Below are 27,899 nucleotides of genomic sequence, written 5' to 3' on the forward strand. Positions count from 1 at the left end.
TGTAGAAACCTAATCCCCAGTGTACGGTATTTGGAGGTTGAGGCCTTTGGTGGGTGATCAGGTCATGAGAGTGGAGCCCTCCTGATGGGATTAGTCCTATAAAAGAGGCCTGAGAGTGCCCTTGCCCCTTACACCATGTGAGGTCACAAGGAGAAATCAGCAATCTGAAACACAGAAGAGAGCTCTCATCAGAACCCAACCATACATACAGGCACCCAGGTCTTGAAGTTCCAGCCTCCACAACCAGGAGAAATAAATTTCTGTTGTTTATAAGCCACCCAGTCTATGGCATTCTGTTACAGTCATTCAAATGGACTAAGACAAAAATGAATGACAAAGTAATTTGTAATAAAAATATCCAACAATACAGTATTAGTTAAATCATGGTACATCATAAAAATCAAACCTCAAGCTATTAAAAATTATACTGTTGGCAAATATTAATTCATTTAAGCAGACAGAAATATTTATTTGGCACCAACAATATATGAAATATGATAAAGTAGAAAAACCAGCAGGTTATAAAATGGTAGCCATAATATGCTTACATCTTCTTAAAAATTTATAAATACATGTATAAAAATGTCTGAAAGATAGCAAAATGTTAGTCAATGTTAGATTGGTGGGGCTATAGATCACTTTTTTAAAAATTTATAATGAACGTATATAAATTATGTAGCCAGAAGAAAATAATACAATCTTTTTCAAGTCAATTGTTCTGTTTAACCATACATAATAGACCTGATGTGAAAGCCTATAAAGATTTTGACATTTAATGCTGAAGTGTTCTCCAGACAGACTGTCCCAGCTTGCCCAATTCCCCATAACCTTAAACCATAGGTATCATTATTATTTTTAAATCTGTACCGATTTGATGGGAAGCAAATGGACAGTCACCCCAGTCTTTTAATCTGTCCTTCCTTGATTTACTCATGAGGTTGAACATGTGTTCATATGACTGTCGACCATGGGTGGTTCTTTTGTTAGCGATAGGTCTGTCCTGTAAGGTTACAGAAATCTCCCCAAACTCAGGCATGCTTAGATTCTGAGCAGCTGAGCCCAAGCATCCAGCCCTCCTGTGCTACACCTCCCAGCTTCTCCCCGGCATTCGTTAGATCAATGACTTTCAGCCTTGCCTATATATCACAATGATCTGGGGAGCTTTAAAGCTACTGAAGCCCGGGTCTTACCTCCAGAGTTGCTGATTTAACTGATCTAGGTGCAGCCTAGGCAACAGGACTTTTTAAAGCTCCCCAGGTCATTCTTTTTGTTGTTGTTGAAGTATAGCTGATTTACAATGTTGTGTTAGTTTCAGGTGTACAGCAAAGTGAATCCATTATATAGATATAGATAAATATAAAACAGTTATACATATATACACACGTAGGTATATATTCTTTTTCAGATTCTTTTCCATTATAGGTTATTACAAGATATTAAATATACTTCCCCAGGTCATTCTAATGTACACGAGGCTGAGAACCACAGCTTCACAGAGGCTCTGCTAATGGCGTTCTAATGAGCATACTGAGATACTGGAAAATGCCTTCCATTAGCATCTACACCTGCAGTGAAGAGCAGGACAATGAAGATGCATACAAAAGACAGATAAAGAGGGAAACAAAGATTCATCTCCAGCGTCATCTCATTCTTTTAACATATTGGCTCAATACATATTTGAGCATCTACTAGGACAATAATAACAGAGCACATTTACTGAACATTTACTATAGGTCAGGCTCTCTTCTAAGACCTTTACATATATGCCTTCAATAATCCTAGGAGGCAAGTACTCATCTTATATAGGTGAGGACACTGAGGCACAGAGAGGTTAAGTTATTTGCTTACAGTCACACAGCTATTAAGGAGTAGAGGCAGGATTCGAACACAAACAAGTTAGCTCTGACGTGCATGTCATAACACCACATGCCAGATGCTGCAAAGGCAGCTGGTACATCACAGTACAAAACAAAACAGTTAACAGTTCTTGTTATATGTCTTAAAGTTTACTGGAGGATTAGAGAGTAAATGAATAAACACACAAGACCTGAAGGAAAAGCACAAAACGCTATAGAAGAATATAACCGTATACTCATGTTCAAAGCAGCATCACTCACAATAACAAATGTAATATAAAAGATGGAAGCAACCCAAGTGTCCATCCACAGATGAATGGATAAAGAAAATGTGGTATACACATACAAAGGAACATTATTCAGCCTTAAAATGGAAGGAAATACTGACACGTGGTACAACACGGATGAATCTCGAAGACACTATGCTAAGTGAAAAAAGCCAGTCACAACAGGACAAATACTGTATGATTCCACTTATATGAGGAATAGAGTAGTCAAATTCTTAGAGACAGAAAGTATAACACTGGTTATCAGGTGCCTGAGAGAAGGGAATGGTGAGTTTTTGTTTAATAAGTGCAGAGATTACATTTTGGAGGATGAAAAAAAGTTCTGGAGATGGATGGTGACAACAGTTGCTCCAGAATATAAATGTACTTAATGCCACTGAACTATACACTTAAAAACAGTTAAGATGGTAAATGTTTATGTTCTGTATCTTTTACCACAATTTTTAAAAACAAAATAAAAAATTTTTTTTTTTCTTGCGTTATGCGGGCCTCTCACTGTTGTGGCCTCTCCCATTTGCGGAGCACAGGCTCCGGACGCGCAGGCCCAGCGGCCATGGCTCACGGGCCCAGCCGCTCCGCGGCACGTGGGATCCTCCCGAAACGGGGCACGAACCCGCGTCTCCTGCATCGGCAGGCGGACTCCCAAGCACTGCGCCACCAGGGAAGCCCACAAAATAAAATTTTATAATTATAAAGACTATAACCAGAGACCCCAAATTAGGTTGGGGAGGGGAGTCAAGGAAAGTCTGTTTCAGGAGGTAACATTTAAAGTGAGACTTGGGGATTAGAGGATCAGTTACGAGAAGAGTAGAGAGAGGTTATTCTGAACAGAAGGAACAGTATATGCAAGGGCCCTGGGGCAGTAAGAATGGTGGGGGGAACCTAGTGAGTGAGGGCAGCAAGGTGTGAGGTGAGGCCATGCAGGGCTTCTCAGACCACAACAAAGAGCTTGGAATTTATTCTAAATACTTTGGGAAGTCAGAGATGGATATTGAACAGGGCCATGACATGATTTAACAAGATTTGGGTTCTTTTTTTTTTTCTTTTCAGTTGAAATAAATTGTGTTAAAAAGATTTAAAAAAATTTAAAAGGCAAATTTAAAAAAAAAATTTTTTTTAAGGCTTGCTTTATGTTCTTTAAAGCTCTATCCATCTGCCCTAGGAGAGTGACTTGGAGGAGAATAAGTATCAGTATCAGTGTAGATGAGGTCACATTTGGACTGAGAAAAGTGAGGTTCAGAGAGGTTAAGTAACTTCCCAGTGTCACACAGCTCTCAGAACTCAGAACCAAGGTCTCCACCTCCAATACGTGCATTGTTTACACTTTGTAGATTTTAAAAAAGGAAAGAAATCAGAATACACAAGAAAGAAGATACATCATAGTTCAGACCCTCTTGAGAGAGAAGCACCATTCCATTCCACTGCTCCTCCACAGATATTTCATACTTATAGATGCGAAACCAAGCAATCTGACTATAAAATGGGGTGGAGAAGGAGAAAGACACACAGTGAGAAAGGAAAAATTTAACACTTACTCCGCCGGTTGATGTCCTCTCTGAGCCAGACAGCCACACCTTTTCTAGACTCACCTGGGGTGCCATCAGCCAGTTAAGATACGAGAGCCAGAGTCCAGAGGCTGCCCAAGGAGCCATTTGAAGCCATGCATGTGCTGGGGCAGACTAACCCAGGAAGAGTTCTGAGGCCTACTGGCAGCTTCTCCGTGGAGAACAGCAGGCAGCAGGGCAAACTTTTAAACCTTGGGGGGTCTTCGGGGTGTCGGGGCCTCATTAATTGCTTGAAAAACAACAATGAGAATAACAAAAAGGATTAATGAATACATCTCTCGAAAAAAACAAAAAAAGTCCCTGGCAGTGCTGAGTCCCCTGTCCTGGGATGAGGTCATGTACCAACAAACACAGAGCAAAACCTCAACTTACTGCAACCCAATGGTCAGAAACCCTTGATCACTGGGCTCATTTGTCATCCTCTACATGAAGGAGAAAAGGCAACTCCTTTAAAATATAATAATCTGTGTTAGAAATTTATTTCAAACAACTTCCAGGAGCTCTTCTTAGCTAAAGGTCCAACATAGAATCAGAGAGGTTACAGCTGAAAGAGACTCCAAGGGTCCCTGTACAACTCCTTCATCTCAGAAGCAAGAAACTGCAGCATGGGGAAAGGAAGTGACTTGTCCAAGGTCATATCATTTCCTACTGCCCAAGCCATCCAGGGCTCCTTCTAACACTCTCTATGCCACTTCACTCCACCCCTGCATGTGACCCATAGTCCTATAAAACAGCAAAAACACTGACCTAGGGCTTCCCTGGTGGCACAGTGGTTGAGAGTCCGCCTGCCGATGCAGGGTACACGGGTTCGTACCCCAGTCCGGGAAGATCCCACAGGCCGCAGAGCGGCTGGGCCCGTGAGCCATGGCCGCTGAGCCTGCGAGTCCGGAGCCTGTGCTCCGCAACCGGAGAGGCCACAACAGTGAGAGGCCCGCGTACCGGAAAAAAAAAAAAAAACCCACAAGAACACTGACCTACACCTGAAACCAAAGTACTCATTGGGTAGATCCATTAAACCTGTAACCGGCCTTCTCTGATCCAGCTCGCTTTGTTTTTACAAAGTCCTGCTCATCCTCCAAGCTTCACATGGCCTAAACAAGATATTTGCCCAAGTTGTTTTACAGAAACTTGGAGCCAGCGGCGCCCAGTTCCAGCTCGAGCTGGTTAAAACGGGTGGAGACGCCCAACCCACCAACTGGGCATGCGCGAACGTCCGCCAGGTGACCTTTTGACGTCAGAGGGCCCAAAACTCCACCCTAAGAGCGTGAACTCTGTCCCAGGAAGAAGCTCGTAGCTTAGTTGCGCCTGCGCAGAACCACGGACGACCGTAACTTTTTACTTCCGATCACCTTTCACCACATTCCCTGTGCCTCAGCTCTATCATAAATACCCTCTAAATCCACGGCCGCCTTCCCGGAGGTGCGCTGGAGATCTGTGCTCCCGTCCCCTCGCTTGGCTGCCCGGTGAACTAAGCCCTTTCCCTGTTGCAGAGCTCAGCATCTCTGCATTAGGCTTGCTGCGTGTGGGGCAAATGAACTTAGCTCCGTAACGTGCCCATGCAGCTCCCCACTGTATAAGATATTCTCTTCGTTTATTTTTCTTAGCTCTCTTGTAGAGGCAGCGGGGCTGGTAGGACAGGATTGTGCCCTCACTTGTCTGGGTGGGAGTTCTATAGGGCTGGTGAAAAAGTTCGCTGGGTTTTTCCGTAAGATGGCTCTAATAGCGCTTTGTCTTGAACTTCATTCGAAACAATCTTACTAGATTGTATTGTGACAGGTGTCATATCAGCATGCATTAAAAAAAAAACTTATCAGCTTACCGAGTGACCTTTAGAGCTTTGGGCTGTGTTCTACCGAGAAAAGGAGGAATATTGCAGTGGAAGACATTTGGGCTGCAGTGGTGGATACTGAGATAACGCCCTGATTATTAGTCTGCTTGCTACAGCATAGGTGGCCCATAAGTAATAAGAAGGCCAGGAAAACTTTCCACAAGGATGGCTGAAAATATTTCTGATTAACCCCTAATCAGGAAAAAAATTGGATCAGGAGAATGCCCTTTGGGTTATCTGAGATTGTGCTGTAAATACGAGATTTTCACTCATTTCAGGTTGTGGGTGGGGAACCAAGGAAGATACAACCCTTCTGTGGCCCAAGCTGACACACTGAACATTTTCAAGCATGAGAAAAGTTGGAATTCAGCAAGGGCATTTTGACAGCACTGAAATTTATGTCTGCCTGGGAGGAGATAGTACCCCACATTTTTAAACAGTTTTGGTCAGGGGAGAAAAATGTAAAATTGGTCGCTAGCTAATGAGGCCTGATCATCCTTTTATGGTGCCCTAGTATGCAATTAAGGTTAGCTTCGTGTCAACTGCCAGCACACTCAGACTCTTAACAGCCTTATGTATGTCAGGAAGGAAAATAAATAGTCAGCTGTTTGTCTTTATGTGGGGAAATTATTGAGATAAACAGCTTGGGCCTGACAGGTGTGACTTCTTGGGGCTTAATGTGATGGATTTGCCAGTGGCAGCTGGAGCTGATAGCACCAAACTGTTGATAGAAGAAAAACACTGTGAAGATTCTGACAATTATGTAAGTGCCAGAGCCAGGCAGGGTCTGGTGTTTGACTGTGAAGCACTCAGACTTTCAGGGTTTGGGAGTGGGGAAGGAACAAGAATGCAGAGATAGACTCGTTCTGCAGAGTAGGGGGAATCCTCGAACTCCAGAGGAACTTAGGCCTCTAGAACAGGGAGGCCTAGAAAAGTCTAGTGACTACCCAGCTGTTCAGAATTGGGCCCGGAGCCTCCCGGCCCATGCTACTTGTTACCAAACTTGGGTCACTTACAAGCAGTGAAGTTAATTTACTGACACAGGGTTGTGGTGAAGGAAAGTGCAGCCTTTATTGCAGGGCACCAAGCAAGGAGTCCAGGCCGCTAGTGCTTAAAAGACCCCCAACTCCCAGATGGCTTTCAGAGAAAGGTTTTTAAAGACAAGGTGAGGGAGGGGAGTGGTGCAGTGTGTGATCAGCTCGTGGACATTCTTCTGATTGGTTCCTCGTGAGGTAATTGGGAGTCAACATCATCAGCCTTCCAACCCACCTGGGGTCTACCCACCTGGGGTCTACTTGCTTGTGGGCAGCAGTTAACTTCATCCACCTGGTGGGGATTTCAGTATCTGTGAAACAGCTCATAGGACACGGCTCGGAATATTATCTGTAGCCCTTAAGGAGGAGCTAAAGGTCCTTGACTTTAATGGCTAAATTATTATTTTTTCTTGTTTGACTCTTTTCCTGTGTTTCTGCATTTTCTTGCTTCTGATTAAATTTATTTGTTGGAACTCGGAAAGTCTAGGAGGCTAAAATTTTACTACAAACAAGAGGCACACGGACATGGGGGGTGGCTCTGTCCTGGGAAGGCCCCATACGGTCTTGCTCTGTTACATTTCCACTATTCCAAACTGCTAAGAACCCTGCAGAGTCATGAACTGATGGATTCAGACTTAAACTTGGATTTGGTCCTGCTTTTGCCACTATCTCCTTGCCCGTGGTCACCCCCTCTGTCACCTCATTGTAATTCATATTCTTCACCACCCCTGGAATTTCCTAAAATGCAGATCTGAGCCAGTCTCACCCACTGTCCCCAGTTTAAAACCCTGTAATAACTCCCCTCTGCTATCAGGATAAATGTGTAACACAGCTGATAAGGACCTTCACAAACCTGGCCTATGCTTTCGTCCCCAGCTTCATAATCCCCATTTCCACCCACCCAAACTCTATATGCCAGTCATCCTGAATAATCTGCTCTTTCTGCAAACAGAGGATTGTCAGATAAAATACACAATGCCGGGTTAAGTGTAAATATCAGAGCGACAATGAGTAATCTTTATAAAGTATGTACCATGGAATATTTGGGATATCTGACATTCAAATTGACTGGAAGCTCTCTCTTTTTATTTGCTAAATCTGGCAGTTTTGCTTCAGTTGGACCCTGATTTTTCCTCACCTCTGGGCTTTTTAAAAATGCGCCATCCTTTTGCTAGAACACCAAGCCTTTTCTCTGTCGTAGCTTGGCTAATTTATTGAGTCAGGGACACCAAAGCTCCATGTTCACCTTCCATAGTGTAAAGTTGTCACTGGGCTGTAGCTACCGAGTCAGCAACTGTATTTCTAAGCCCCCTGCATCCAGGTGGAGCAGTGTGACTAGATCTCACCAGTGGAATGTGAGTTTAAAAGCATGTATGTCACTTCTGGGCCAAAGTGGTTATTAAAAGAAGCAGGTATATCTTCTCCCTATATCCTCACCTGAAAACCACACGTAAGGACTCCAAAGTCTTAGGGGATGGTGGAACTATAATAAGATGAAAGGAGGTGGAACCCTGAATCACTGTAAGACCACCCACAGACCAATCACATTGTCAGTTACACGAGTGAGAAGGAAACGTCTATCATGTCACTGAAATGTGAGGGTTTGCTTGTTGCACAGCTAGCGTTATCTTAGCTAATACATGCATTCTTTGGGTGTTTGACATTTCACCCTCAATTTGAGAGGGTCCCTCAAATTGGGTTAGTGGCCCCTCTTATGTGCTCCCATAACACACCCATTCTTTTCTCAGTAACATCTACCATGCTGTTGTAACAGACTCTTGTCTATCTTTTTTCCTACTGACAAAGTGTTTCTTGGAGGTAGGGACTAGATTGTCTTGGCCACAATTATATCTGCAAAGCATAGCATTGTTGAATGAATAAATAGTCTTTTCAATTCTGTTCTGTTTCCTTATTTTTTTATTTTTACTTTTTAATAAATTTATTTATCTGTTTTGGGTTGCTTTGGGTCTTCATTGCTGCACACGGACTTTCTCTAGGTGTGGCAAGCGGGGGCTACTCTTCGTTGCGGTGCATGGGCTTCTCATTGCAGTGGCTTCTCTTGTTGTGGAGCACAGGCTCTAGGCATGTGGGCTTCATTAATTGTGGCACATGGGCTCAGTAGTTGTGGTTTGTGGGCTCTAGAGCACAGGCTCAGTAGTTGTGGCGCACAGGCTTGGTTGCTCCGTGGCATGTGGGATCTTCCCGGACCAGGGCTCGAATCCATGTCCCCTGCATTGGCAGGCAGATTCTTAACCACTGCGCCACCAGGGAAGTCCTGTTTCCTTACTTTTAAAATTGATGTGGCAGACACATGATTTTTAAGATCCCTCCCAAATCTGTAATTCAGGAGTTATGATTATAGCAAAGTGAAAACCTGCCATTTTTGACTTCCCAGAACCACATTTTCCATCAGGGAATGACACTCCTTCCACTGCATGTGCTTCTGATGGGCTGGAAATAACTGATTCATGGCACCCACCCCCCAACTTTCCCCACCACAGAAATGGGCAGGAGCCCCAAGCTAGACCCTACCGTTTCACCCTCTTACAACAGTAATTGGTCAGGGGTTCTTATGGCAGAATAATGTATATGGTGGCCTCTTAGTGGCAATCTGCTCATTTATTAGAGAGAGTATATCTACAAAATGAAGCTAACACACAAAAAGTATCAGCAAGAAGTGAAGAAAAAGAAGATCTCCAATAATATTTTCTAAGTTCCTGGATCAAGCTGTGCCTAAAGCCAACCACCTCTGAACTTTTCATGTGAGCCAACAAACCCTGATTTGGCTTAAACCAAACCTTAGATTCTGTACTTACATCCAAAAACGCTATGAATAATGTATAAATAGTGGTCTTTGAGTTTAAAATCAAATATATCCAGAACCACACACTGTTTTGCATGGATACGCAGAAAACAAACTTTATTGATTAGGATGAGATAACAAGAGATACAACAGGTGTCTTAGTATTTAACACAAAGCGTGTGCCTGCACTATTCACTATAAAAGTGAATGAACTTAGGGCTTCCCTAGTGGCGCAGTGGTTGAGAGTCCGCCTGCCGATGCAGGTGGGGGGACACAGGTTCGTGCCCCGGGTCTGGGAAGATCCCACATGCCGCTGGGCCCGTGAGCCATGGCCGCTGAGCCTGCGCGTCCGGAGCCTGTGCTCCACAACGGGAGAGGCCACAACAGTGAGAGGCCCGCGTACCGCAAAAAAAAAAAAGTGAATGAACTTGGAAGTGCTTTTTAAAATTTAGTTTCATTCTGTAAGAGCCAACATAAAGAGTAGCTAAATAATATAATTTTAAAGATTTGAAGAATCATTGTCAGTAGGCACTTGCTCTTATTTTCTCACAGTACTGGAGGAAGGTAGTTTCTAAACAAAATTTCTGATTTGCTGCAGGGAAACCGAGTGGAGCAGCTACCAGGTTTTCTACAACGTACCAGCCACCACATTGCTGCCACTCTCTGTCCCCAGCACAGACAACTGGTCCAGGAGTAGAAATACCTTACAAGCTGGAGGATTCAGCTTCTTCCCACCTGGAATATGAAGCTTGAACAGAGAGACAGAGACTAAAAATCGGGGCCACTGGGTCACATGAAGAGCCCACCCAAATGAGAAGGAACGTAAACATCTGCTTCTGTATTTCAGGGAATGTGCTTGTTTCTGCTTTTTAAATTCTGGATTGTCTATTCCTCCAATCCTAGGAGCTTCCCAACATATTTTTCCAGAATGTTTTTCTTCAATTAGACAGTGTTGGGGTTTGAGGCTGACAATGAAAGAAACCTCACTTAGTTCACATGGGGTGAGAGTAGAGGACATTTAAAAGTGGACATCAGATATCATTGCTCCTGGGGTCCATCAACCATGCCCTCCCACCAGCAACCCGCTTGATACTGAAGCGCTCCTCTGCCCTCTGCCATGTTGAGGGCCAGCCCACCTCCCACCATCACCAGCATCCTGAAATCCAAGCCCCCAACTCCCCTCAGACATGTCATACTTTCCAGAGTTGCAATTTGTTATATTATGATATATTGTCATGCAAAGTAATTGAGCTATTCTATCTCAAACTTCTCCACTATAGACTAGCAGTTTAACTTGACCTTGTGTACGCCAGTATGTTATGTTTTTCACAAAATAAAAGACCAGCCTTACTGCAAAGATGAATTCTGCTTCTACCTGTACAGGGAAAATAACCTGTGGCAGCTTTAGAATACCAGTTTGTTCCTGCTTCCAGCCTGAAGACTTCAGACCTATTGGAAGTCAGACTCAGTACCCGCTTTGCAAAGAAAAGCCCGGTTCACTTCCCTTTCTTGGAACACCGAACGGCATCCAGAGAGACACACCTGGATGTCTTGCTTCCTAATTTTCTCACAAAGTTGTTCCCCCCCTTGAGAATTTGGTGCCCCCAGTGATGCTTCCGGCTTCTACTGGTCCCGTGACACCACGCATCATCCTGAGCTCTTTTTGTTCTCTCCAAGCTCCATCAGTAATTCAGAGCCAAGGAGAATAAACGCTTCTCTCTGTCTCCAGACTTCTTCCAGGCATCCGGTGATCCTCACGTGGCTGAGGTGGACAGGCCGCACGGCGACAAGCGAATGGGAAACAGGCCTCTGTTTGGGTGGTCTTTTGCTTGGTGTCCATTGCAGGCCAAGGAGCAATAATAGTTGTCCAGCAAGGAGGCCAGTGCATGCCCAGTGCAGACAGCGACAAAGCAGCCCTCCCTGCTCACCAGGCCTTCTGCCCTCAGCATCACTCAACCACTGCCAACAAGGAGGAGGGACTCTGCCTTTCTTCACCGAGTAGGTCACATCAAGTTGGCCAACAAAAACCACCTGAAGGCCGTGTCCACACTTGGACAGTGATCGTGGCACAGGGCCAGTCAATCTGAAAACAGGGAATCTCACTCAGGCGTCCTGGGGTTTGGAGGAGGAAAGGAGCCAGTGAATGTCTGATTGGCTGCCAGAGTGTGCCTCAGAGCCACAGTGAAGAGGTAGGGGCTGCAGCTCCTCTGCTCTACCAAGTGTTTGGAAATCACTTCATATTTAAAGCTACTTTCCTGACTGTAAATTGCGCTGGTTGGACCAGATCTTGGAATCGCAGAATATTAGAGAATGACTGGTGAGCTAAATCAACTCCTTTATACCACAGATGAGTAAACTGAGGCCGATTTCATATATTTAGCATATATTTCTTGAGCCCTACTATATGTCAGGTGAAGTGTTAGATGCTAGGGATAAACCAGTGAGCAAAAATATATACAGCCCCTTCCCTCAAGATGCTTGCAGTAGAGTGGGGACGAGAGAGACATTGAATAATCACATGTATGAATATCTAACACAAGCTGAGCTCTGTGAACAGGGACTCGGGGTACCAAGAACATATTTTAGATCTAAGACCTGAAGGACTGATAGACTTTAACTAGATAAGGGAGTGGTGGGTAGGGAGGAAAAGCAGAGAGAGTGTGCAAAGGCCTTGAGGCAGGAGAGAACAAGGAACTTTCAGGACCCTGAGAGCAGCCAGGGGGTGAGAAGCTAGAACAGAGAAAGATAAGCAGAGAGTGGAACAAGATGAGACCCGAGAGGGAAGCAGAGACACACATCCAGGCCAGGGTGTAAAGGGGTTACCATCACAACAGGTAAAATTCTAAAATGGTTCGTAAGATTCCAATGCCCTGTAATCCCTCCGTTTGAGTCTAGGCAGGCAGGACCTGTGAATATGATGGAACGTTACTCCTGCCATCAGGTTGCATTAAATAGCAAAAGGCTTTTGCAGATGTAACTAAGTTGCCTTGGAACAAAATCAAAGGGCAGTTATCATGGGAAGGCCTGATCTAATCCAGTGAGCCCTTAAAAGAGATGAGGAGCAGTACAGACACTCCTGCTGGCCTGGAAGAAAGGAGCTTGCCATGTTGTGAGCTGCCTATGGAGGGTGCCATGTGCCTAGGTCCTGAGGGAAGCCTCTAGGAGCTGAGTAAGCCTTGGGCAACAGCCAGCAAGAAAATGGAGACCTCTGTCCTATAGCCGCAAGCAAATGAATTCTGCCAACAAACTGAATGAGTTTGGAAGGGGATCCTGGGCTCCAGGTGAGACCACAGCCTCAGCCAACACCTGGATTTCAACCTTGTGAGACCCTAAGCAGAGAACTTGGCGACCCTATGCGCAGACTTCTGACCCACAGAAACTGGGAGATAACAAATGGGTGTTTTAAGTCCCTACGTGTGTGGTCATTTGTTGTGTGGCAATAGAAACTAATACATCTGTTTAAAGATTTTGGTACTTAACTTTAGAACATTAGGAAGTCATTGGAGGATTTTAAAGAGGGTCTCGGAGGGGGTAACATAATCACATTGGATTTCTGAAGATTTCTTAGGATCCTATATGAAGAATGAATTTGAAAGCAAGAGTCCAGTGAGAAGGCAAGAGACAGTGGGGGTTCTCATGGTGGAGCTGGTCACAGAGGCAGGCAGAAAAGATAGACGGTAACAAAGGAAAACCCTCAGACTCTTAGCTTTTAGAAATATATACTGAAATATTTGCTTCAAAATAATCCAGAAGGTTGGTGGGAGGATAGATGAAACAAGATTTGCCATGTTTTAATAATTTTTCAAGCTAATAGTTGTACCAGATTTATTATACCAGTATCTATTTTGTATGTATATAAATATATTGATTTTTAGTTAAAATATATACACACTGAAACACAGATCTCAAGAGTACAGGTTGATAAATTTTGATGAGAGCATATACTTATACTTACATGACCCACACTCTCTATCACCCCCGAAAGCTCCCTCCAACCCCTACCCAGCTAATCTCAGCCCTCTATCCAGAGGCAGCTACTGTTGTTCTGATTTCTATCATCATAGATTAGTGTTACCTATTTGAGAACTCATAAATTGAATCACGTGACATGTTCTCTTTTGTGTTTCACTTTTTTCACTGAATATAATGCTTCTGAGACCTACGTTGTTGAATCTATTTCTAGTTCATTATTACTTATTCCATTGTATGGATGTTAGTTTTAATTCTATTGATGGACAGACATATGGATTATTTCCCTATTTTACCAATTCTGAATAAAGCAGATATGGAATGTACTTGTGCAAGTCTTTTATAAGTTTTAATTTCTCTTCGGCAGATTTTCTGGGTAACTGGTAAATGTATGTTTAGTTTTATAAGAGACTGTCATACAAGTTTCCAAAGTGGAGGAAACATTTTACACTCTCACTAGCAGTGTATGAGAGTTCCAGCTGCTTCTGCTAGAGTAACAGGAAGAAATCAGAAGGGAAGAGAGGGCTTTCCCTTGGGATGGCCTCTACTTTCACAATCAAATAGATCCTAATGTCATTCGCTGAGCATAAAGGGAGAAATGGGCACGTGAAGGGTTGTCAGAAGTATGAGGAGAGGGATGGTTTGCAATAATCACTTTAAAAAAAAATGGAAAGGTGAACTGACTTATTAGAATTACTGGGGGCAGTGGAGAGACCCATTTGTGGTTGGTAACGATGAATTCAGTGATGCCGTTTGATTCACTTTTTTTCCAGCAGTACACACAGTCACTTGAATTTTGGATTCATCCAAGGTCTGGGTGGGATATATAGATGAGATGAGAAACAGATGAAAGGAGACCTTCAAGATGGCAGATGAGTAAGACGTGGAGATCACCTTCCTCCCCACAAATACATCAGAAATACATCTACATGTGGAACAACTCCTACAGAACACCTACTGAACGCTGGCAGAAGACCTCAGACCTCCCAAAAGGAAAGAAACTCCCCCTGTTCCTGGGTAGGGCAAAAGAAAAAAGAAAAAACAGAGACAAAAGAATAGGGACGGGACCTGGACCTCTGGGAGGGAGCTGGGAAGGAGGAAAAGTTTCCACACACTAGGAAGGCCCTTCTCGGGCGGAGACGGGGGGTGGCGCGGGGGGCGGGGGGGGAGCTTCAGAGCCACAGAGGCAAGCGCAGCAACAGGGGTGCGGAGGGCAGAGCGGGGAGATTCCCGCACAGAGGATCGGGGCCGACCGGCACTCACCAGCCCGAGAGGCTTGTCTGCTCACCTGCCAGGGCAGGCGGGGGCTGGGAGCTGAGGCTCGGGCTTCAGAGGTCGGATCCCAAGGAGAGGACTGGGGTTGGCTGCGTGAACACAGCCTGAAGGGGGCTAGTTTGCCACAGCTAGCCGGCAGGGAGTCCGGGAAAAAGTCTGGACCTGCCTAAGAGGCGACAGACCATTGTTTCGGGGTGCGTGAGGACAGGGGATCCATAGCACCACCTAAACGAGCTCAAGAGACGGGCGCGAGCCGCGGCTATCAGTGCGGACCCCAGAGACGGGCATGAGATGCTAAGGCTGCAGCCAAGAAGCCTGTGTGCAAGCACAGGTCACCATCCACACCTCCCCTCCTGGGAGCCTGTGCAGCCCGCCACTGCCAGGGTCCCGTGATCAAGGGACAACTTCCCCGGAGAACACATAGCACAACTCAGGCTGGTGCAACGTCAGGCCAGCCTCTGCCGCCGCAGGCTCGCCCCACATCCGTACCCCTCCCTCCCCCCGGCCTGAGTGAGCCAGAGCCCCTGAATCAGCTGCTCCTTTAACCCCGTCCTGTCTGAGCGACGAACAGACGCCCTCAGGCGACGTACACACAGAGGTGGGTCCAAATCCAAAGCTGAACACCAGGAGCTGTGCGAACAAAGAAGAGAAAGGGAAATCTCTCCCAGCAGCCTCAGGAGCAGTGGATTAAATCTCCACAATCAACTTGATGTACCTGCATCTGTGGAATACATGAATAGACAACAAATCATCCCAGATTGAGGAGGTGGACTTTGGGAGCAACTGCAGACTTGGGGTTTGCTTTCTGCATCTAATTTGTTTCTGGTTTTATGATTATCTTAGTTTAGTATTTAGAGTTTATTATCACTGGTAGATTTGTCTCTTGATTTGGTTGCTATCTTCCTTTTTTAAAATATATATATAGATATATATGTTTTTTACTTTTTCTCTTTTTGTGAGTGTGTATGTGTGATTTTGTCTGTATAGATATGCTTTTACCATTTGTCCTAGAGTTCTACCTGTCCTTTTTTTTTTTTTTTTTACTACAGTTTTTAGTGCTTGTTATCATTGGTGGATTTGTTTTTTGGTTTGGTTGCTCCATTATTTCTTTCTTTCTACTACTTTTTAATTTTTTTAGTTTTAATAATTATTAAATTTTTTTATTTTAATAACCTGATTTTATTTTATTTTACTTTATTTATTTTTAATTTCTTTCTTTCTTTTTTTTCCTCCCTTTTCTTCTCAGCTGGTGGCTGACAGGGCCTTGGTGCTCCAGCTGGGGTCAGGTCTGTGCCTCTGAGGTGGGAGAGCCGAGTTCAGGACAATTGGTCCACCAGAGACCTCCCAGGGCCACGTAGTATCAAATGGCGAAAGCTCTCACAGAGATCTCCATCTCAACACTAAGACCCAGCTCCACTCAACGACCAACAAGCTACAGTACTGGACACCCTACGCCAAACAACTAGGAAGACAGGAACACAACCCCACCTATTAACAGAGAGTTTGTCTAAAATCATAATAAGGTCACAGTCACCCCAAAACACACCACTGGACATGGTCCTGCCCACCAGAAAGACAAGATCCAGCCTCATCCACCAGAAGACAGGCACCAGTCCCCTCCACAAGGAAGCCTACGCAACCCACTGAACCAACCGTAGCCACTGGATGCAGACACCAAAAACAACAGGAACTATGAACATGCAGCCTGTGAAAAGGAGACCCCAAACAGAGTAAGTTACGCAAAATGAGAAGACAGAGAAACACACAGCAGATGAAGGAGCAAGGTAAAAACCCACCAGACCAAATAAATGAAGAGGAAATAGGCAGTCTACCTGAAAAAGAATTCAGAGTAATGATAGTAAAGATGATCCAAAATCTTGGAAATAAAATAGAGAAAATACAAGAAACTTTTAACAAGGACCTAAAAGAACTGAAGAGCAGACAAACAGTGATGTACAACACAATAAACAAAATTAAAAATTCTCTAGAAGGAATCAATAGCAGAACAACTAAGGCAGAGGAATGGATAAGTGACCTGGAAGATAAAATAGTGGAAATAACTACCACAGAGCAGAATAAAGGAAAAAGAATGAAAAGAATTCAGGACAGTCTCAGAGACCTCTGGGACAACATTAAATGCACCAATATTCGAATTATAGGGGTCCCAGAAGGAGAAGAGAAAAAGAAACGGACTGAGAAAATATTTGAGGAGATTATAGTTGAAAACTACCCCAATATGGGAAAGGAAATAGTGAATCAAGTCCAGGAAGCACAGAGAGTCCGATACAGGATAAATCCAAGGAGAAACATGCCAAGACACATATTAATCAAACTATCAAAAATTAAATACAAAGAAAAAATATTAAAAGCAGCAAGGGAAAAACAGCAACTAACACACAAGGGAATCCCCATAAGGTTAACAGATGATCTTTCAGCAGAAACTCTGCAAGCCAGAAGGGACTGGCAGGACATATTTAAAGTGATGAAAGGGAAAAACCTACAACCAAGATTACCCAGCAAGGATCTCATTCAGATTAGACGGAGAAATTAATACCTTTACAGACAAGTAAAAGCTAAGAGAATTCAGCACCACCAAACCAGCTTTACAACAAATGCTAAAGGAACTTCTCTAAGTGGGAAACACAAGAGAAGGAAAAGACCTAAAATAACAAACACAAAACAATTAAGAAAATGGTAATAGGAGCATACATATCAATAACTACCTTAAATGTAAATGGATTAAAAGACAAAAGACATAGACTGGCTGAATGGATACAAAAACAAGACCTGTATATATGCTGTCTACAAGAGACCCACTTCAGACCTAGGGACACATACAGACTGAGAGTGAGGGGATGGAAAAAAATATTCCATGCAAATGGAAATCAAAAGAAAGCTGGAGTGGCAGTTCTCATATCAGAAAAAATAGACTTGAAAATAAAGACTATTATAAGAGACAAAGAAGGACACTACATAATGATCAAGGGATCAATCCAAGAAGAAGATATAACAATTGTAAATATTTATGCACCCAACATAGGAGCACTTCAATACATAAGGTAAATGCTAACAGCCATAAAAGGGGAAATTGACAGTAACACAATCATAGTAGGGGAGTTTAACACCCCACTTTCACCAATGGGCAGATCATCCAAAATGCAAATAAAAAAGGAAACACAAACTTTAAATGATACATTAAACAAGATGGACTTAATTGATATTTATAGGACATTCCATCCAAAAACAACAGAATACACTTTCTTCCCAAGTGCTCATGGAACAATTTCCATGATAGATCATATCTTGGGACACAAATCAAGCCTTGGTAAATTTAAGAAAATTGAATTCGCATCAAGTATCTTTTCTGACCACAACACAATGAGACTAGATATCAATTACAGGGGAAAAAATCTATAAAAAATACAAACACATGGAGGCTAAACAATACAGTACTAAATAATCAAGAGATCACTGAAGAAATCAAAGATGAAATCAAAAAATACCTAGAAACAACTGATAATGAAAACATGACGACCCAAAACTTCTGGGATGCAACGAAAGCAGTTCTCAGAGGGAAGTTTATAGCAATACAATCCTACCTCAAGAAACAAGAAACATCTCAAATAAACAACCTAACCTTACATGTAAAGCAATTAGAGAAAGAAGAACAAAAAAATCCCAAAGTTAGCAGAGGGAAAGAAATCATAAAGATCAGATCAGAGATAAATGAAAAAGAAATGAAGGAAATGACAGCAAAGATCAATAAAACTAAAAGCTGGTTCTTTGAAAAGATAAACAATTGATAAACCATTAGCCAGACTCATCAAGAAATAAAGGGAGAAGACTCAAATCAATAGAATTAGAAATGAAAAAGGAGAAGTAACAACTGACACTGCAGAAATACAAAAAATCATGAGGGATTACTACAAGCAACTCTGTGCCAATAAAATGGACAACCTGGAAGAAATGGACAAATTTGTAGAAAAGCACAACCTTCTGAGACTGAACCAGGAAGAAGTAGAAAATTAAACAGACCAATCACAAGCACTGAAATTGAGACTGTGATTAAAAATTTTCCAACAGGGGCTTCCCTGGTGGCGCAGTGGTTGAGAGTCTGCCTGCCGATGCAGGGGACATGGGTTCGTGCCCCGGTCTGGGAAGATCCCGCATGCCGCAGAGTGGCTGGGCCCATGAGCCATGGCCGCTGAGCCTGCGCGTCTGGAGCCTGTGCTCCGCAACGGGAGAGGCCACAATGGTGAGAGGCCCACGTACCACACACACACAAAAAAAAAATTTCCAACAAACAAAAGCCCAGGACCAGATGGCTTCACACACGAATTCCATCAAACATTTAGAGAAGAGCTAACACCTATCCTTCTCAAACTCTTCCAAAATATAGCAGAGGGAGGAACACTCCCAAACACATTCTACGAAGCCACCATCACCCTGATACCAAAACCAGACAAAGATGTCACAAGGAAAGAAAACTACAGGCCAATTTCACTGATGAACATAGATGCAAAATTCCTCAACAAAATACTAGCAAACAGAATCCAACAGCACATTAAAAGGATAGGAGAAAAACCAAATGATCATCTCAATAGATGCAGAAAAAGCTTTCAACAAAATTCAACACCCATTTATGATAAAACCCCTCCAAAAAGCAGGCATAGAGGGAATTTACCTCAACATAATAAGGCGATATATGACAAACCCACAGCCAACATTGTTCTCAATGGTGAAAAACTGAAACCATTTCCTCTACGATCAGGAACAAGACAAGGCTGTCCACCCTCACGACTATTATTCAACATAGTTTTTTGTTTTGTTTTTTTTTTTGAGGTACGCGGGCCTCTCACTGTTGTGGCCTCTCCTGTTGCGGAGCACAGGATCCGGACGCGCAGGCTCAGTAGCCATGGACCATGGGCCCAGCCGCTCCGCGGCATGTGGGATCTTCCCGGACCGGGGCACGAACCCATGTCCCCTGCATCGGAAGGCGGACTCTCAACCACTGCGCCACCAGGGAAGCCCAACATAGTTTTTGAAGTATTAGCCACAGCAATCAGACAAGAAAAAGAAATGAAAGGAATCCAAATCGGAAAAGAAGAAGTAAAGCTGTCACTGTTTGCAGATGACATGATACTCTACATAGAGAATCCTAAAGATGCTACCAGAAAACTACTAGAGCTAATCAATGGATTTGGTAAAGCAGCAGGATACAAAATTAATGCACAGAAATCTGTTGCATTCCTATATACTAATGATGAAAAATCTGAAAGAGAAATTAAGGAAACACTTCCATTTACCATTGCAACAAAAAGAATAATATTCCTAGGAATAAACCTACCAACAGAGACAAAAGACCTGTATGCCAAAAACTATGACACTGATGAAAGAAATTAAATACGATACAAACAGATGGAGAGTTATACCATGCTCTCGGACTGGAAGAATCAATATTGTGAAAATGACTATACTACCCAAAGCAATCTACAGATTCAGTTCAATCCCTATCAAACTACCAATGGCATTTTTCACAGAACTAGAACAAAAATTTCACAATTTGTATGGAAACGCAAAAGACCCTGAATAGCCAAAGCAATCTTGAGAATGAAAAATGGAGCTGGAGGAATCGGGTTCCCAGACTTCACACTATAATACAAAGCTACAGTAATCAAGACAGTATGGTACTAGCACAAAAACAGAAATATAGATCAATGGAACAGGATAGAAAGCCCAGGGATAAACCCACACACATATGGTCACCTTATTTTTGATAAAGGAGGCAAGAATATACAATGGAGAAAAGACGGCCTCTTCAATAAGTGGCGCTGGGAAAACTGGGCAGCTACATGTAAAAGTATGAAATTAGTACACTCCCTAACACCATACACAAAAATAAATTCAAAATGGATTAAAGACCTAAATGTAAGGCCACACACTATCAAACTCTTAGAGGAAGACATAGGCAGAACACTCTATGACATAAATCACAGCAAGATCCTTTTTGACACACCTCCTAGAGAAATGGAAATAAAAACAAAAATAAACAAATGGGACCTAATGAAACTTAAAAGCTTTTGCACAGCAAAGCAAACCTTAAACAAGATGAAAAGACAAACCTCAGACTGGGAGAAAATATTTGCAAATGAAGCAATGGACAAAGGATTAATCTCCAAAACTTATAAGAAGCTCAATATCCAAAAAACAAACAACTCAATCCAAAAGTGGGCAGAAGACCTAAATAGACATTTCTCCAAAGAAGATATACAGATTGCCAACAAACACATGAAAGGATGCTCAACATCATTAACCATTAGCAAAATGCAAATGAAAACTACAATGAGGTATCACCTCACACCAGTCAGAATGGCCATCATCAAAAAATCTACAAACAGTAAATTCTGGAGAGGGTGTGGAGAAAAGGGAACCCTCTTGCACTGTTGGTGGGAATGTAAATTGATACGGCCATATGGAGAACAGTATAGAGCTTCATTAAAAAGCTAAAGACAGGGCTTTCCTGGTGGCACAGTGGTTGAGAGTCTGCCTGCTGATGCAGGGGACACAGGTTCGTGCCCCGGTCCAGGAAGATCCCACATGCTGCGGAGCGGCTAGGCCCGTGAGCCATGGCCGCTGAGCCTGCGCAGCGTCTGGAGCCTGTGCTCCGCAACAGGAGAGGCCAGAACAGTGAGAGGCCCGCGTACTGAAAAAAAAAAACAAAAAAAACTTAAAAACAGAACTACCATATAACCCAGTAATCCCCCTACTGGGCATATACCCTGAGAAAACCATGATTCAAAAAGAGTCATGTACCACGAGGTTCATTGCAGCTCTATTTACAATAGTCAGGACATGGAAGCAACCTAAGTGTCCATCGACAGATGAATGGATAAAGAAGATGTGGCACATATATACAATGGAATATTACTCAGCCATAAAAAGAAACAAAATTGAGTTATTTGTAGTTAGGTGGATAGACCCAGAGTGTGTCATACAGAGTGAAGTAAGTCAGAAAGAGAAAAACAAATACCATATGCTAACACATATATATGGAATCTAAAAAAATAATTTAAAAATTCGTTCTGAAGAACCTAGGGGCAGGACAGGAATAAAGACGCAGACGTAGAGAATGGACTTGAGGACATGGGGAGGGGGAAGGGTAAACTGGGACGAAGTGAGAGAGTGGCATGGACATATATACACTACCAAATGTAAAATAGATAGCTAGTGGGAAGCAGCCACATAGCACAGGGAGATCAGCTCCGTCCTTTGTGACCACCTAGAGGGGTGGGACAGGGAGGATGGGAGGGAGATGCAAGAGGGAGGAGATAAGGGGATATATGTATATGTAGAGCTGATTCACTTTGTTATACAGCAGAAACTAACAACAATAACAAAAAACAGACAAAAGAGTTATGGAAATAAGCTAAGGCATATATGCTGACCTGAGTTGTGTATTAGTAAGGAATTACCTTTGACTGTGGGTAAAAAATGATGGAAATAACAGGCGGTTAAGATAGAAGTTTATTTCTGACTCACACAAAAGAAGTTGGAAGTAGATATTGCAGAACTTGTACCTTTGTTGTGCGTTATCACTATGAAAAGGAACATACATTAGTAAATACTTTCTGAGGGGCAGAATTTACCTCAACATAATAAAGGTCATATATGAAAAGTTCATAGCTGACTTCATACTCAACGGTGAAAAACCAAAATTTTTTTCTCTAAGATCGAAAACAAGACAAAGAGACCCCCTCTTCCACTTCTATTCAACATGTTACTGGAAGTCCGAGCCAGAACAATTAGACAAGAAGAAAAATAGTCATCCAAATCATAAAGGAAGAGAAGTTCTCTCTCTTTGTAGATGATACCATCTTATATGTAGAAAACCCTAAAGTCACCAAGAAAACTGTTAGAACTAATAAATTCAGTAAAATTGAGGGATAGAAAATCAACATATAAAAATTAGTTGCATTTCTATACACTAATAACAAACTATCCAAGGAGGAAAATGAGAAAACAATTTCATTTACAATATCATCAAAAAGAAAAAACTCTTGGGACTTCCCTGGTGGTGTAGTGGTTAAGAATCCACCTGCCAATCAGGGCACATGGGTTCAATCCCTGGTCCGGGAATACCCCACATGCTGCGGAGCAAGTAAGCCCGTGCGCCACAACTACTGAGTCTGCGCTCTAGAGCCGCGAGCCACAACTACTGAGCCCGTGTGCCACAACTACTGAAGCCCACAAGCCTAGAGCCTGTGCTCCACAACAAGAGAAGCCACCGCAATGAGAAGCCCGTGCACAACAACAAAGAGTAGCCCCCGCTCGCCACAACTAGAGAAAACCTGCACACAACAACGAAGACAACAAAGCCAAAAATAAATAAATTAATTAATTAATTAATTTTTTTTAATTAAAGAATTTAAAGAATAAACTTCTTAGGAATAAACTTGACTAAAGAGGTAAAACTCTTGTACACTGAAACCTATAAAACATTGAAAGAAATTAGATACAAATAAATGGAAATACATCCTGTGTTCATGGGTTAGAAGATTTAACACTTAAAATGTTTATGCTACCCAAAGTGCTTTACAGAATCAATGCAATACCTATTACATATCAAAATTTTAAATTCATTTTTTGAACTTTTCCCATAAAGATAATCACAAAGCACATAAAGATGTATGATCATCACAATGTTTTAGAATGGGGAGAAATTAAAAACAATCTGTGTCCATCACAATGGTACAATGGAATAGTGTGTAGCCATGAATGTGTTTACGAAGTTCTACATTAACATATTAAAATGTTCACAGCAAACTATTGGGTGAAGCAGCAATTACAGAGCATAATGTACAGTACATTTCCACTTATGTAAATTTGTGAATCTCTAGGAATATTTGCATGTCCATCCAATTCCTGAAAATCTAGGTGAGGGGATTTGTGATTTCTTCTTTAGAATTTTCTCTGATTTCTGTACTTTTTTGATAATAAGCAAGAATATGTTTTGTAATCAGATGAAAAAAATTGACTTTATTTGCGAGTGAGCAAGTGAGTAAGAGGAAATGACAAAGACAAGAAGCATAACTGGAATGTGAATCCCAGCAAGAATGGTCCTGCAAACTAATGGTGCATGAGCCTTGTCATGTGTGCTAAGGAGAGTACTACTGTGAAGACTGGCCAGACCTTGAACCTGCCTGTTCTCCAGTTCCACTCACCTCTGTCCTAGTTCAGCCTCAGATTCCTCATTTGTAAAACAAAGTTTTAGTAGCTTGCCTGTAATCATGGAGATAACAGGTGGAAAACACCTGAACTTGAACACAGGCAGCTGACCCAAAGGCTATGCATAAGCATTCCCTTGAACAACCCTGACTCTGCCCAGGAGAGCTGACCAGCCCCACCTTGGCTCTCTCCCTCCACCACTTACAGATTCCTCTCAGAGCCCCTGAAGACTTGGATGAAACCCTTTCTTTATTATTAGTCAGTCACTTTAGACTTGTGCTGTCACATGTGGCTGTTTACAGTGAAACTAATCAAAATGAAATAACATTTTAAAATTCATTTCTTCAGCTGCACTTGGCACTTCTCAAGCACTCAGAACCCACACCTAGCTAGTGGATACTATGTTGGAGAACACAAACATAGGCTATTCCCAGAACAGAAAGTTCTGAACTCAAAGAGGCCAGGAATGGTGCCTAGCTCACCACTGGGTTCTCAGCAGCCAGCTGAGTATCTAATACCCGGAAGACCCTCACTGAATGAGTGAGGAAATGAATGGTTCAATCCAACAAATCCAAGCAAGTTGATGCTAGGTGGGAAAGGTATTTAGCAGGAACTAACATTTGAGCCAAGTCCCAAATGTAATTATATAAATGGGTGGGTCAAGAGGAGGGTAGAGCATTCCGGATGGGGAAAAGACATTGATTTAGTGAGAAATGTGAAGGGAATTGGCACCATCAGGCTATTGTTCTCAAGCTCTTTTTCACTGCCAATTAAAAATCATCTTAGGCGGTGTTCTCTTATCAGACTTCCTCCCTGATTTGGTATTATTGTAAGGTCTGCCCTGACTAATTGGGCTCTTGGCAGTTGCACAGTCAGGTAATTTTTTAAAGTCTTTATTTTGTTTTTCAATTTTTGATAGGGGTGAAAGCATACACCCCAGAGAACTACAAGAAGTTTTCCAAGAAACTTTCAACCCAAATGCCCACTAGTTCAAATGTTCATATAGCCACCATCAAAAAGGATGTGTCCTAAATGGCCCTGGAGTGTAGCAGGGAGACAGCTGAATTCCATGGAGGAGCTTTGTTCAATCCCCAGGCAAGAGATTTTTGAGCCAGTTACTGCTGGAGGCATAAAAACAGAGTTTTTCCAAACTAATTCTAAGATCACCTTTTTTTATTCCAAATCTAATATTAATCCAGACTACCCAGGTGGCGGGGCCAGAGGTGTAGCGAGAGTACGAATCCAGCTCTACCACTTACTAGCTGTGTGACATTTCTGAGCCTCAGTTCCCTCTTCTGTAAAATGGGAATAGAAGTGTTAGGAGTAGTAAATAAGCTAACGTATGTAAAGTGCTTAGTACCGTGCCAGGTACACAGTAAGCACTACATAGGAGTTTATTAACTTTATAAACAATAACTAATGTTCATGTTTTGCCATATCTCCAAATATGTTTTTGCAATTGCCTAAAGAATGAAAGCAATAATCCTAACCATATCATTTGTTAAGCTCCTACTAAACACGAATCTTTATTATTTTTTTTTTTTGCGGTATGCGGGCCTCTCACTGTTGTGGCCTCTCCCGTTGCAGAGCACAGGCTCCGGACGCGCAGGCTCAGCGGCCATGGCTCACGGGCCCAGCCGCTCCGCGGCATGTGGGATCTTCCCGGACCGGGGCACAAACCCATGTCCCCTGCATCGGCAGGCGGACGGACTCTCAACCACTGCGACACCAGGGAAGCCCTAAACACAAATCTTTACAACAACCTGGAAATCCACCACCCCACCTCACCACTGCCCTGATCCAAACCACCATCACTCCATGCTTGCACTGAGTAAGTGCAGAAGCCACTTACCTAGTCCCCTGGTGTCCACTCTGACTCCCCATATGGGAGTCAGGAGTATTTTTTTTAAGTGGTAAATAGATTTCATCACCTATTTAACCCACCAGTGGCTACCCCTCTAACAGGGCAGCACAGTGGGGATTCAAATTTGTCATCAATAAGAACTTGTTTAGATATTCACTACTTCCAAAACATCCTGTGTTTTACCGAGCTGACCCTTTTGTTTTTTAAATAAATTTATTTATTTGTTTTTATTTTTGGCTGTGTTGGGTCTTCATTGCTGTGCGTGGGCTTTCTCTAGTTGCAGTAAGCGGGGGCTACTCTTCGTTGTGGTGCGCGGGCTTCTCATTGTCATGGCTTCTCTTGTTGCAGAGCACGGGCTCTAGGCATTAGGGCTTCAGTAGTTGTGGCACGTGAGCTCAGTAGTTGTGGCACACGGGCTCAGTAGTTGTGGCACGTGGGCTCAGTAGTTGTGGCACATGGGCTCAGTAGTTGTGGCTCATGGGCTCTAGAGCGCAGGTTCAGTAGTTGTGGCGCACAGGCTTGGTTGCTCTGTAGCACATGGGATCTTCCCAGGCCAGGGCTCGAACCCGTGTCCCCTGCACTGGCAGGCAGATTCTTAACCACTGCGCCACCAGGGAAGCCCTACCCAGCTGACCCTTGAACAATAGGGATTTGAACTGCACGCGTCCCCTTACAGGCGGATTTTTTTTTCCCACTAGATACGTACTTCAGTACTACACCATCCACGGTTGGTTAAATCGCAGATTGCATATGAAGGGCCTACTGTAAAGTTAAATGAGGATTTTTGATTGCACCCTTAACCCCTTCATTGTTCAAGGGTCAACTGTACCTCAGTTTCTCTTTCAGCAGGGTGAGGAAACAGGTTCAGAGAGAATAAATCACTTGCCAAAGGCTGCCCAACAAGTTAGTGGCAGAAGTGGGATTTGAACGCTGAATCCACATCTCTTGCTCTTAATCTCAGTGATGGATGGGTGGCCTGTAATCACTGAACTGTAGAGCATAAGGACTCATAACCCAGGGGTCCTCTGCCCATTCCCAGTCTCGGAGCCTAGGAAAGTTCAATGTTAATCTTTTGATTTCCTTGTCCCTTGAAAATACCTTTCACAGAGCGGAGAAGGGCTATGGGGTATTCTTTTCCGTCACAGTCTCCTGTTCCTAAGACTCAGTCCCTGTAGAGCTCTTCTGCAAGCCCCTACCCCTTCTAAGCCTGATGTTCCCACTGCCTGCCTTTGTGCTCCTCCCCAAGAATGCTCTTATGCTTGACACAAAGGAAATGCCTACACCTTGGCTAACATCTACCCTAAATATCTAACATGCTGTGTCCAGTAACTTAGCAGGAGGGGCTCTGAGACATGGACACACCACTGATCTGTTTATATTGTCCTTGCAGACAGACCAACTTAAACCTAAACTATACCAACCTCCAATGTATGGCTTCTACCAACACTGACCAGTAATTAACTTCTCAGGCTGACATAACATCTTCTTCATTCCTGAATGTTACCGATAACTTCATTCCACGATATGCATGGTTGCACATGTATGTAATTTTCTACTTAAATATTGATAGAGTCATATATAGTTTTATATATTGTGTTATCATATGCTTTCATGTCTATGCCTGTAACTTCAGTTACTAGCTAAATGCTGAGAACTCCCAAATTTTCATCCCCATTCCAGACAATGCTTCTAAGTTCCAGACCCATATATCAAGCAGCCCACTCAACATCCCCACTTTCATGTCTCACAGATGCACAAGCTCAGCAAGCCCCAAACTAAACTCCTGATTGTCCTTCCTGAGCACGTTCATCCTCCCACACTCCTTATCTGAGGAAATGGCAGGAGCCATCCAAACAGGTGCTCAAGCCAAAAACCTGGAAGCCATCCTTGACACCATCTCTCCCTACCTACCAGATCCATTCATCCCACGTCCGGACAGCTCTACCTCTTAGTCATTCAACAATCCACTCACCTATTTTACAACTGCTTATTCTTCAGCACTGTATGAAAAATGGGTGATACAATGGTGAACAAGATGGACACGTCCCTTCCTTCTCAGAGTAGTCAGAAACCACAACTGCACATTTTATTGAACAAATGAATAATATGCATACAGGAAGACAGTTTTATACAGGACAGAACATTTATATAATTTCACTACTGTGCAATTGCGTATTTTCCGCTAGATCTTGT

This window comes from Lipotes vexillifer, unplaced genomic scaffold, assembly GCF_000442215.2.
Source record: "Lipotes vexillifer unplaced genomic scaffold, Lipotes_vexillifer_v1.1 scaffold1014, whole genome shotgun sequence".
Taxonomy (NCBI): Eukaryota; Metazoa; Chordata; class Mammalia; order Artiodactyla; family Lipotidae; genus Lipotes; species Lipotes vexillifer.